The sequence below is a fragment of the Poromitra crassiceps genome, assembly GCF_964638095.1.
Source record: "Poromitra crassiceps genome assembly, chromosome: 5".
Lineage (NCBI taxonomy): Eukaryota > Metazoa > Chordata > Actinopteri > Beryciformes > Melamphaidae > Poromitra > Poromitra crassiceps.
Genome location: NC_139642.1, coordinates 50,569,218 through 50,579,982, shown reverse-complemented (window position 1 = coordinate 50,579,982; position 10,765 = coordinate 50,569,218).

The window sequence follows — 10,765 nt, the reverse complement described above, 5'->3', positions numbered from 1 at the left end:
AGTGATAGGAAGGTCGTAGAGAGTCTGGGTTCGAGGGTTAGGTAGGGGGAGTGGCTGGGGGGATGTGGGGGGGGGGGGGAATCAGGGTTAGGGTGCTGATCAGACTGACAAAATTTGCATATCTGCACTAGTTTCATATCAATCAATATCTTCATTCTAGCTTTAAAAATAAGCCCACTACGGCCTCTGAAAGACAGTAATGTCGGCCACTCATAATATCAAATTAGTGGTGGGGACAATTTTAGGTAATCAAGAAAAGTGGTAGCAGGGACAAATTACGCCCATGAACGCTTATTATGCCCATTATGCATAAATACAACCGCCCATCCGTTTCAAACGTATCACTTTTCAGCTGGTCAATATGGCTTGCTCCTGGAGCGCCATCATCAATCGAGGTATCAATATGGAAATACCACAGTGACCCAGACATTAATCAATGGCCTCCTCGGGGAGGAGCGGGCGAGCAGGGGCACCTAAAATCATCAATGAGACTGATCGGCCCGCACTCAGGCTCGGACAGACGTATTGATAAGAGCGTTTCCACCTGTAGCGGGCTGGGCCGGGACAGACAGGCAGGCCGCATCTGAATTCAATACCCGCCGCCGCAGCTGTGAGCTCCAAGCCCAGAAAGACACGCTTGAGCAGAGATACGTGCCTCGACTCATCATAAGACCAGTCTCTCTCTCTCTCTCTCTCTCTCCCCCTCTCTTTCTCTCTCCCTGTCCTTCCTCCATCTCTCTCTCCCTCCCTCCATCTCTCTCTCCCTCCACCTCTCTCTCCCTCCCTCTCTGGTTTCTCTCCTTCCCTCAGAACTTTTTTGGCCTTGCCTCGCACTAAGAAAGTGGATCACGTCTCTTAATACCTAAGTGGCAAAGCAACAATGACTTCAAATTAAGTTCTTTGTCTCTATTCCGCGGCTTATTTCTTTACCCAAGCAGCAGCGGCATTCCTCCTCCTCACACTCTCTGGAGTTTAGTTGACTCAACCTGCTCCCTCCTCACACTCTCTGGAGTTTAGTCGACTCAACCTGCTCCCTCCTCACACTCTCTGGAGTTTAGTTGACTCAACCTGCTCCCTCCTCACACTCTCTAGAGTTTAGTCGACTCAACCTGCTCCCTCCTCACACTCTCTGGAGTTTAGTCGACTCAACCTGCTCCCTCCTCACACTCTCTGGAGTTTAGTCGACTCAACCTGCTCCCTCCTCACACTCTCTAGAGTTTAGTCGACTCAACCTGCTCCCTCCTCACACTCTCTAGAGTTTAGTCGACTCAACCTGCTCCCTCCTCACACTCTCTGGAGTTTAGTCGACTCAACCTGCTCCCTCCTCACACTCTCTGGAGTTTAGTTGACTCAACCTGCTCCCTCCTCACACTCTCTGGAGTTTAGTCGACTCAACCTGCTCCCTCCTCACACTCTCTGGAGTTTAGTCGACTCAACCTGCTCCCTCCTCACACTCTCTGGAGTTTAGTTGACTCAACCTGCTCCCTCCTCACACTCTCTGGAGTTTAGTCGACTCAACCTGCTCCCTCCTCACACTCTCTGGAGTTTAGTCGACTCAACCTGCTCCCTCCTCACACTCTCTGGAGTTTAGTCGACTCAACCCGCTCCCTCCTCACACTCTCTGGAGTTTAGTTGACTCAACCTGCTCCCTCCTCACACTCTCTGGAGTTTAATCAACTCAACCTGCTCCCTCCTCACACTATCTAGAGTTTAGTCGACTCAACCTGCTCCCTCCTCACATTCTCTGGAGGTTAGTTGACTCAACCTGCTCCCTCCTCACACTCTCTGGAGGTTAGTTGACTCAACCTGGTCCCTCCTCACACTCTCTGGAGTTTAGTTGACTCAACCCGCTCCCTCCTCACACTCTCTGGAGTTTAGTTGACTCAACCCGCTCCCTCCTCACACTCTCTGGAGTTTAGTTGACTCAACCCGCTCCCTCCTCACACTCTCTGGAGTTTAGTCGACTCAACCTGCTCCCTCCTCACACTCTCTGGAATTTAGTTGACTCAACCTGCTCCCTCCTCACACTCTCTGGAGTTTAGTTGACTCAACCCGCTCCCTCCTCACACTCTCTGGAGTTTAGTTGACTCAACCCGCTCCCTCCTCACACTCTCTGGAGTTTAGTTGACTCAACCCGCTCCCTCCTCACACTCTCTGGAGTTTAGTTGACTCAACCTGCTCACTCCTCACACTCTCTGGAGTTTAGTTGACTCAACCTGCTCCCTCCTCACACTCTCTGGAGTTTAGTTGACTCAACCCGCTCACTCCTCACACTCTCTGGAGTTTAATCAACTCAACCTGCTCCCTCCTCACACTCTCTGGAGTTTAGTCGACTCAACCTGCTCCCTCCTCACACTCTCTGGAGTTTAGTCGACTCAACCTGCTCCCTCCTCACACTCTCTGGAGTTTAATCAACTCAACCTGCTCCCTCCTCACACTCTCTGGAGTTTAGTTGACTCAACCCGCTCACTCCTCACACTCTCTGGAGTTTAGTCGACTCAACCTGCTCCCTCCTCACACTCTCTGGAGTTTAGTTGACTCAACCTGCTCCCTCCTCACACTCTCTGGAGTTTAGTTGACTCAACCTGCTCCCTCCTCACACTCTCTGGAGTTTAGTTGACTCAACCCGCTCCCTCCTCACACTCTCTGGAGTTTAGTCGACTCAACCTGCTCCCTCCTCACACTCTCTGGAGTTTAGTCGACTCAACCCGCTCCCTCCTCACACTCTCTAGAGTTTTGTCAACTCAACCGGCTGCTCCCTCCTCACACTCTCTAGAGTTTTGTCAACTCAACCTGCTCCCTCCTCACACTCTCTGGAGTTTAGTTGACTCAACCTGCTCCCTCCTCACACTATCTAGAGTTTAGTCGACTCAACCCGCTCCCTCCTCACACTCTGGGGTTTAGTTGACTCAACCTGCTCCCTCCTCACACTCTCTAGAGTTTTGTCGACTCAACCTGCTCCCTCCTCACACTCTCTAGAGTTTTGTCGACTCAACCTGCTCCCTCCTCACACTCTCTAGAGTTTTGTCGACTCAACCTGCTCCCTCCTCACACTATCTAGAGTTTTGTCGACTCAACCTGCTCCCTCCTCACACTATCTAGAGTTTAGTCGACTCAACCTGCTCCCTCCTCACACTCTCTAGAGTTTAGTCGACTCAACCTGCTCCCTCCTCACTTGGGGTGACCAGATTCCAGCAAACCAAATGTGGGACAAATATGTACATAATGTTTGTGTGGGACAATGTGGGAGAAGTTACCAATGCTGAGTAGGGCTGCAACTAACGATTCTTTTTTACTATCGATTAATCTGTCGATTATTTTAGACTAATCAATTAATCGTTTGGTCTATAAAATGTCACAAAATGGTGAAAAATGGCGATGATTATCCCCCCAAAAACACAAGATGACATCCTCAAATGTCTTCTTTTGTCCTGACCAACAGTCCACAGCCCGAAGATAGTCTGTCAGAAGACTAAAGACATCAGAAAGACAGAACAAGATACAATTTTTTCCCCCTTAAAAAGAAGTCTCTCTCAATCTCCCTCTGTGTGTGTGTGTGTGTGTGTGTGTGTGTGTGTGTGTGTGTGTGTGTGTGTGTGTGTGTGTGTGTGTGTGTGTGTGTGTGTGTGTGTGTCTCTTTCTCTCTCTCTCTCTCTGTGTATGTGTGTGTGTGGGGGGTGTCTCTCTCTCTCTCTCTCTCTCTCTCTCAGTGGTTTAGCTTTTGAAACTAGAGACAATCAAAATGTGGGACATTATCTCAAAATGTGGGACATGGGAAAAGGCATGAAAATACTGTGAGGTCCCACACAAAGTCGGACATCTGGTCACCACCCTACTCACAGTCTCTGGAGTTCCTTCTGTAAAACTGTGAGACGGGCTCGACACCACGTGGCTGGGAAGTCTTCGGGACGAGTGCCTGCCTGTGTTTCTTGCATTCACCTCGCTGAGTGCAGGATTAAACCGTCGTCTCACTGTTGACATCCAAATCTTGACCCAATCAATTAGGTCCACGCGCCGTGTTTGCCTCCTTTACCCGGAGACAGCAGAGCAAAATGTTGTTGGGGAATGTGAGACGAGTGAGCCTCCTAGCGGCGATCACGCGTAAGCGCAGACCACGACAAATCACTATCGGCCCTTTTCACATCATCTGTTTTGATGTGGTAAAGCGGGTGTAACCATGAACATGATGGAACACCTAAATGAAATGGAACCATCATTAAAGGTAATGATTCCACCTGCTTTATTTCCTGCTTTACCATCTGAACAGCAATGCTCCTAGAAATATAGTGAGGTTGTGGTACTTTTAGTTTTTTAAATTCCTATAGGATAGTATCACTAATATTATTAGTTTGACTGATCTTTTTAAACAATTATTCTAAAATTGTATGTAGCTAATAATAATATAATAAGAAATGTTATCGGCTCTTTGCATTTAAAAAGGAGAGAAAGAGGTTAAAAATGTAGGAATAGCCTCTATGTTCATTGATTGTAAGAGTTGCCATCCTATATCCATTATCATAGTGTGTGCAACACTGCTTTATAAGAAATTGCCCTACTATAGCAAAGACAAAGCAGCAAAAGGTAATAGAGAAATAAAGTAGACATTAGAAAATGAACAAGAGGTTTTTCGATTCAATAACATAACAATAGCAACTTTGCAGCACAGCGGTGACTAATCCTGGTGTGTGTGTGTGTGTGTGTGTGTGTGTGTGAGAGAGAGAGAGAGAGAGAGAGAGAGAGAGTGAGATTTCCTCCCCGCCATGGTCAGACAAGCAATGTTGATAATGATGCCCATCTTTGACTTCCAATCAAATCCCACAGTGCACTCCCTGCTGACACTTGTTAAAGGTTGGAGTTCAAGGTGCCATCAGGTTGTTTAATCAACACATCAAATAATGTCTTTATATGCTGTGCATATATGCACTTCCCTGCACTTTAGATATTCGTGCAATGTACCTGTGTGTGTGTGTGTGTGTGTGTGTGTGTGTGTGTGTGTGTGTGTGTGTGTGTGTGTGTGTGTGTGTGTGTGTGTGTGTGCGCGTGTGCGTGTGCGTGTTGCTGTTTATATTGTATTTTATCTTGTTGGCCAGCGGTGCCTGTTCTTTATCTAGATACTTGTATTGTCACTTTATGCAAATTTTTTGCACTTTAGTATTATTATTATCAGTATTTTGCTGCCCTTTTTCTTTTCTTAGCACTTGACAGTACTTTTTGTGTGCCTTGCTACATGTTTCAATGTCCTCATGTTTTCTTGTTTTTGTCCTGACATGTTGAATGAAGCTGCATTACGTGACACATGAATTTCCTGCAAAGGATCAATAAAGTATCTATCTTGCTTTGCGACGTGAGCAACTTTGCAGCACAGCGGTGACTAATCCTGGTGTGTGTGTGTGTGTGTGTGTGTGTGTGTGTGTGTGTGTGTGTGAGAGAGAGAGAGAGAGAGAGAGAGAGAGAGTGAGATTTCCTCCCCGCCATGGTCAGACAAGCAATGTTGATAATGATGCCCATCTTTGACTTCCAATCAAATCCCACAGTGCACTCCCTGCTGACACTTGTTAAAGGTTGGAGTTCAAGGTGCCATCAGGTTGTTTAATCAACACATCAAATAATGTCTTTATATGCTGTGCATATATGCACTTCCCTGCACTTTAGATATTCGTGCAATGTACCTGTGTGTGTGTGTGTGTGTGTGTGTGTGTGTGTGTGTGTGTGTGTGTGTGTGTGTGTGTGTGTGTGTGTGTGTGTGTGTGTGTGTGTGTGTGTGTGTGTGTGTGTGTGTGTGTGCGTGCGTGTGCGTGCGTGCGCGTGTTGCTGTTTATATTGTATTTTATCTTGTTGGTCAGCGGTGCCTGTTCTTTATCTAGATACTTGTAAGTCACTTTATGCAAATTTTTTGCACTTTAGTATTATTATTATCAGTATTTTGCTGCACCTTTTTCTTTTCTTAGTACCTGACAGTACTTTTTGTGTGCCTTGCTACATGTATCAATGTCCTCATGTTTTCCTCTTTTTGTCGTGACATGTTGAATGTAGCTGCATTACGTGACACATGAATTTCCTGCAAAGGATCAATAAAGTATCTATCTTGCTTTGCGACCTGAGCAACTTTGCAGCACAGCGGTGACTAATCCTGGTGTGTGTGTGTGTGTGTGTGTGTGTGTGTGTGAGAGAGAGAGAGAGAGAGAGAGAGAGAGTGAGATTTCCTCCCCACCATGGTCAGACAAGCAATGTTGATAATGATGCCCATCTTTGACTTCCAATCAAATCCCACAGTGCACTCCCTGCTGACACTTGTTAAAGGTTGGAGTTCAAGGGTCGTGTGTCCTGTGTGCTCACAGTTCCTGCCCTTTTCATTCCCAATCAACCGCTCCCCCCCCCCCTCTATGCCAGAATGGAGAGACACAGCACAAAGGTCATGGACATGGATTTCCTTTGCTTTGACTCAATGAAAAGGTCAGATGGGGGCACCATGAAATGGCAGTGAGGCCTTCGCATCGGCATCATCGCCCTCATAGGGACCGGACCGGAGCCCTCACATCACCCTGAAATGGCACCGACGGAGCCCTTCTCCGACCGCTCTCCCGGGGACCAGCAGGGACCGCTGGGCCACCATGAGCCCCCTCTGGTCCCCGGGTGGCTCCACTTTCCCTCAACTAGTATGGGGAGAACACATTATTACCAATGGCGCGGGAAGCCCGGTGCGGTGGGTGCTGCAGCACCCCCTGGTGGCAAGAGATGAAATTTTTCGAAATTGTTGAAATTGTTGAAATAAAGTACTGTGTTTATTTAATGTGTTTCTGTGCATGAGTCTGTGCTGTGTAGTGGATATCTTCTCTATAGAATAGATCTATAGATCTATAGATCTATAGATCTTTGCTCAACGCAGTGGTTCTTGGGTAAAAATAGGATCCGCACAATGTGAAGCGTGCACTCCGGGAAATGCTGAAGTTTTGTTTACTTAGCCTCACGTTGAAACTAGTGTTTACATAGCTGTGTTTACTTTGTTCACGGAGTCGGAGACACGCTTTGTGAAGAGAAAGAGATACGAGATGACAAGACTGAGAAAAAAATAAAGAGAAGATGGGAGGAATAGCAGGTAGGCTACTGTCCCTGATTCCTGAGGGTAAATTGAGTAATGCTGCAGAGAAGAGGAGAAGATACTGAATAATGACATCACAACAGTATAATCCTAATGTTAATTTAAAATTAAATATTCCTCTAAATATGGCTAAAAGTAAAAAAAAAAGTCTACTTAAAAGTACTTCCAGCGCAGCTGCATAATACAAAGAAAGATGATCAAATGTTGTATGATGACAGCTGTTTTAAATTCAACTGCGGTGGGGAAGAGGCTAAAGTGCATATTTTCAGATTAGATTAATTCATGTCTTCCTGTGAGAATTCAAATTACTTGCCTATCTCAGTGTTTTTTCTTGATGAGATATGAGATCAGCTAAAGCCGTGCAGACGTTGGTCCCTCTGCTCCTAAGTATTGCCCATGTCAGCTTGCACTGCCTCATATTCCCAATGGAATCATTCACTGAGGTTATCAATTATCATGGATGCAACATGAAATGCTCATGGCCTCCGCTTGTCCACCGTGTATCAGCTTACTGGCCATTAGTCTGCCATGCTCACATGGTTTGCAAACAAATGATCATATGTCATATCCCATTTACGACCATCTGGTGTTTAAAATTTACTGGCCTCACAACAAATATTTCAGGGTTTATTTCAGACATAGTTTTACTTTTCAGTTTTCAGTGATTGTATGGATCAGATCCTTCACACAGAGACTATGGAGGACCAGGAGAGTCTTACGCTAATGAATAGAGTGTCTCCTTAATAATTATCCAATCGTACAATTAAAAAGAGTAATTTCAAAAAGGATTCACAAATGACGTATTAATACATCATTAAAAAGTCGTATTTGGAAAAGGAACTTCAAAAACATCCATTAAACAGTGTATTTCAAAATGGAATTACGAATACATCATTTAAAACATCATTTAATACATTGTTTCCTCATTCCTATTCGAAATAACCATTTGGAATTGTATTTGAAGTCACTATATTAAATCCCTGATTCGAAATAACGATTGGATATGCCATTTACCCATTGCATGACACTTTTGGCCTTAGCCTAGAAAAACTGTGTAAAACAATGCAAATTAGACGTGTACTTTAATTTTAAATTTTACATACCTTGTAGGCCCTGGAGAGTCTTAAGCTAATGAATAGAGTGTTCCTTTAATAATTATCTAATCGTACAATTAAAAAGAGTAATTTCAAAAAGAATTCACAAATGACGTATTAATACATCATTAAAAAGTCGTATTTGGAAAAGGAACTTCAAAAACATCCATTAAACAGCGTATTTCAAAATGGAATTACGAATACATCATTTAAAACATCATTTAAACAGTGTATTTCAAAATGGAATTACGAATACATCATTTAAAACATCATTTAATACATCATTTCCTTATTCCTATTCGAAATAAACATTTGTAATTGTATTTGAAGTCACTATTTCAAAACTAATTCAAAAAACCGTTTGGAAAACCATTTCGTTTTAACATGACACTTTTTTGCTCTTTGTCCCCAGCCAAACAGTGTCAATCGTGAATTGAGCCCCCTAATGCAAATGAGCCATGTAACAGGCTCTCTGATTGGCTAGAGAGCTTTGAGGCACGAAAGAGCCTGGCTCAGTGGACTGCCTCTCTAGCCAATCAGAGAGCCTGTTACATGGCTCATTTGCATTAGGACCATGGATTCACGATTGACACTGTTTGGCTGGGGACAAAGAGCAAAAAAGTGTCATGTTAAAACAAAATGGTTTTCCTATCGGTTTTTTGAATTGGTTTTGAAATAGTGACTTCAAATACAATTCCAAATGGTTATTTCGAATAGGAATAAGGAAATGATGTATTAAATTATGTTTTAAATGATGTATTCGTAATTCCATTTTGAAATACACTGTTTAATGGATGTTTTAAATGATGTATTCGTAATTCCATTTTGAAATACACTGTTTAATGGATGTTTTTGAAGTTCCTTTTCCAAATACGACTTTTTAATGATGTATTAATACGTGATTTGTGAATTCTTTTTGAAATTACTCTTTTTAATGGTACGATTAGATAATTATTAAAGGAACACTCTATTCATTAGCTTAAGACTCTCCAGGGCCTACAAGGTATGTCAAATTTAAAATTAAAGTACACGTCTAATTTGCATTGTTTTACACAGTTTTTCTAGGCTAAGGCCAAAAGTGTCATGCAATGGGTAAATGGCATTTCCAATCGTTATTTCGAATCGGGGATTTAATATAGTGACTTCAAATACAATTCCAAATGGTTATTTTGAATAGGAATAAGGAAACGATGTATTAAATGATGTTTTAAATGATGTATTCGTAATTCCATTTTGAAATACACTGTTTAATGGATGTTTTTGAAGTTCCTTTTCCAAATACGACTTTTTAATGATGTATTAATACATCATTTGTGAATTATTTTTGAAATTACTCTTTTTAATTGTACGATTGGATAATTATTAAGGGGACACTCTATTCATTAGCGTAAGACCCTCCTGGTCCTCCATAATTAGCGTAAGACCCTCCTGGTCCTCCATAAGAGACAGCCTAAAACCCTCCGGCCCCATTTACTGGTTTCAGAAAGTCTCTACCCATTATTTTTAATGTGATTCCCTGTAATAATACTATACTGCAGTTGCAATTTGTATGATATTCTACGTGTGTTGACATTACTGAAGAGACTCATTCCAGACTGAGATTGCCACCACTCACACTCTGAATGAATTGATAGCTGACAAGAGTCATTGCGGAATAGCATTTGAGTTACTGGCAATCTTACGAGTTTTGTCAACAAATAATCTATTTGAGGGTGTGATCGTTTCTTTTTTTGTAATAAACATGGATCTTAGGTGGGCAAAATACAAAAATACATGGGCAAAATACGCTCCCAGGGCCGGACCCATTCTGTGGATCTCAATCCGGCCCTCAATGTCCTCAATGGAAAACAAAATGACCCCCAAAAAATCAATAAAAGGCAGCATTATGTTAATAAATCTTTGTAACCTCAGAGTATACAGATCTGTAAAAAAAAAGTCAGCATTTTCTCATAGAAAGTTCACAGAAAGGACCCGGACCTTCTGGGCTATTAGTCCTATAGGCAAATAGCCTATAGGACGAATCAGCGTGACGTCACTTGCCACCCAGAAATGCGGAACCCGCGGCAGTTAATAGTATGAGTTGTGCCAAACAAACGTTAACATCTCAAAAACTATACATCACATCACTTATATTTTGACATTCTGAGTGAGAGCAGAATTAGCTCAGGAGTTTGATGTATAATACATGCATGTCGTGTTAAAATTGTGTGAACTGTCACAGTTTTTAAAATGTAAACAGAGTTAGCCGGCTAGAGTCAGACACACAAGCCTCGCGCCAGTTGGGCTCCATTGCCGTTGCCACCCAGTGACGCAGTTTATGTACCAAAATGCTGCTCGGCTGATCCCTTGTATTGTAAAACAAACATTCTGTCATGTCTACCAAATTCATGTAGTTTAACACAAGTCAGTGCGTTTTATGTTTCAATTGAATTGTCCAGTGTGTGGCCCATGTCTATTCGCTTACTTTATTAGTATGGCCCTCTGGGAAAGGGGGTGGGGGGATTGCCCACCCCTGACCTATAGGCTTGTTGGGGGTGCCAGCCGGAGCGTAGTCTGACAATTATTTAAGATA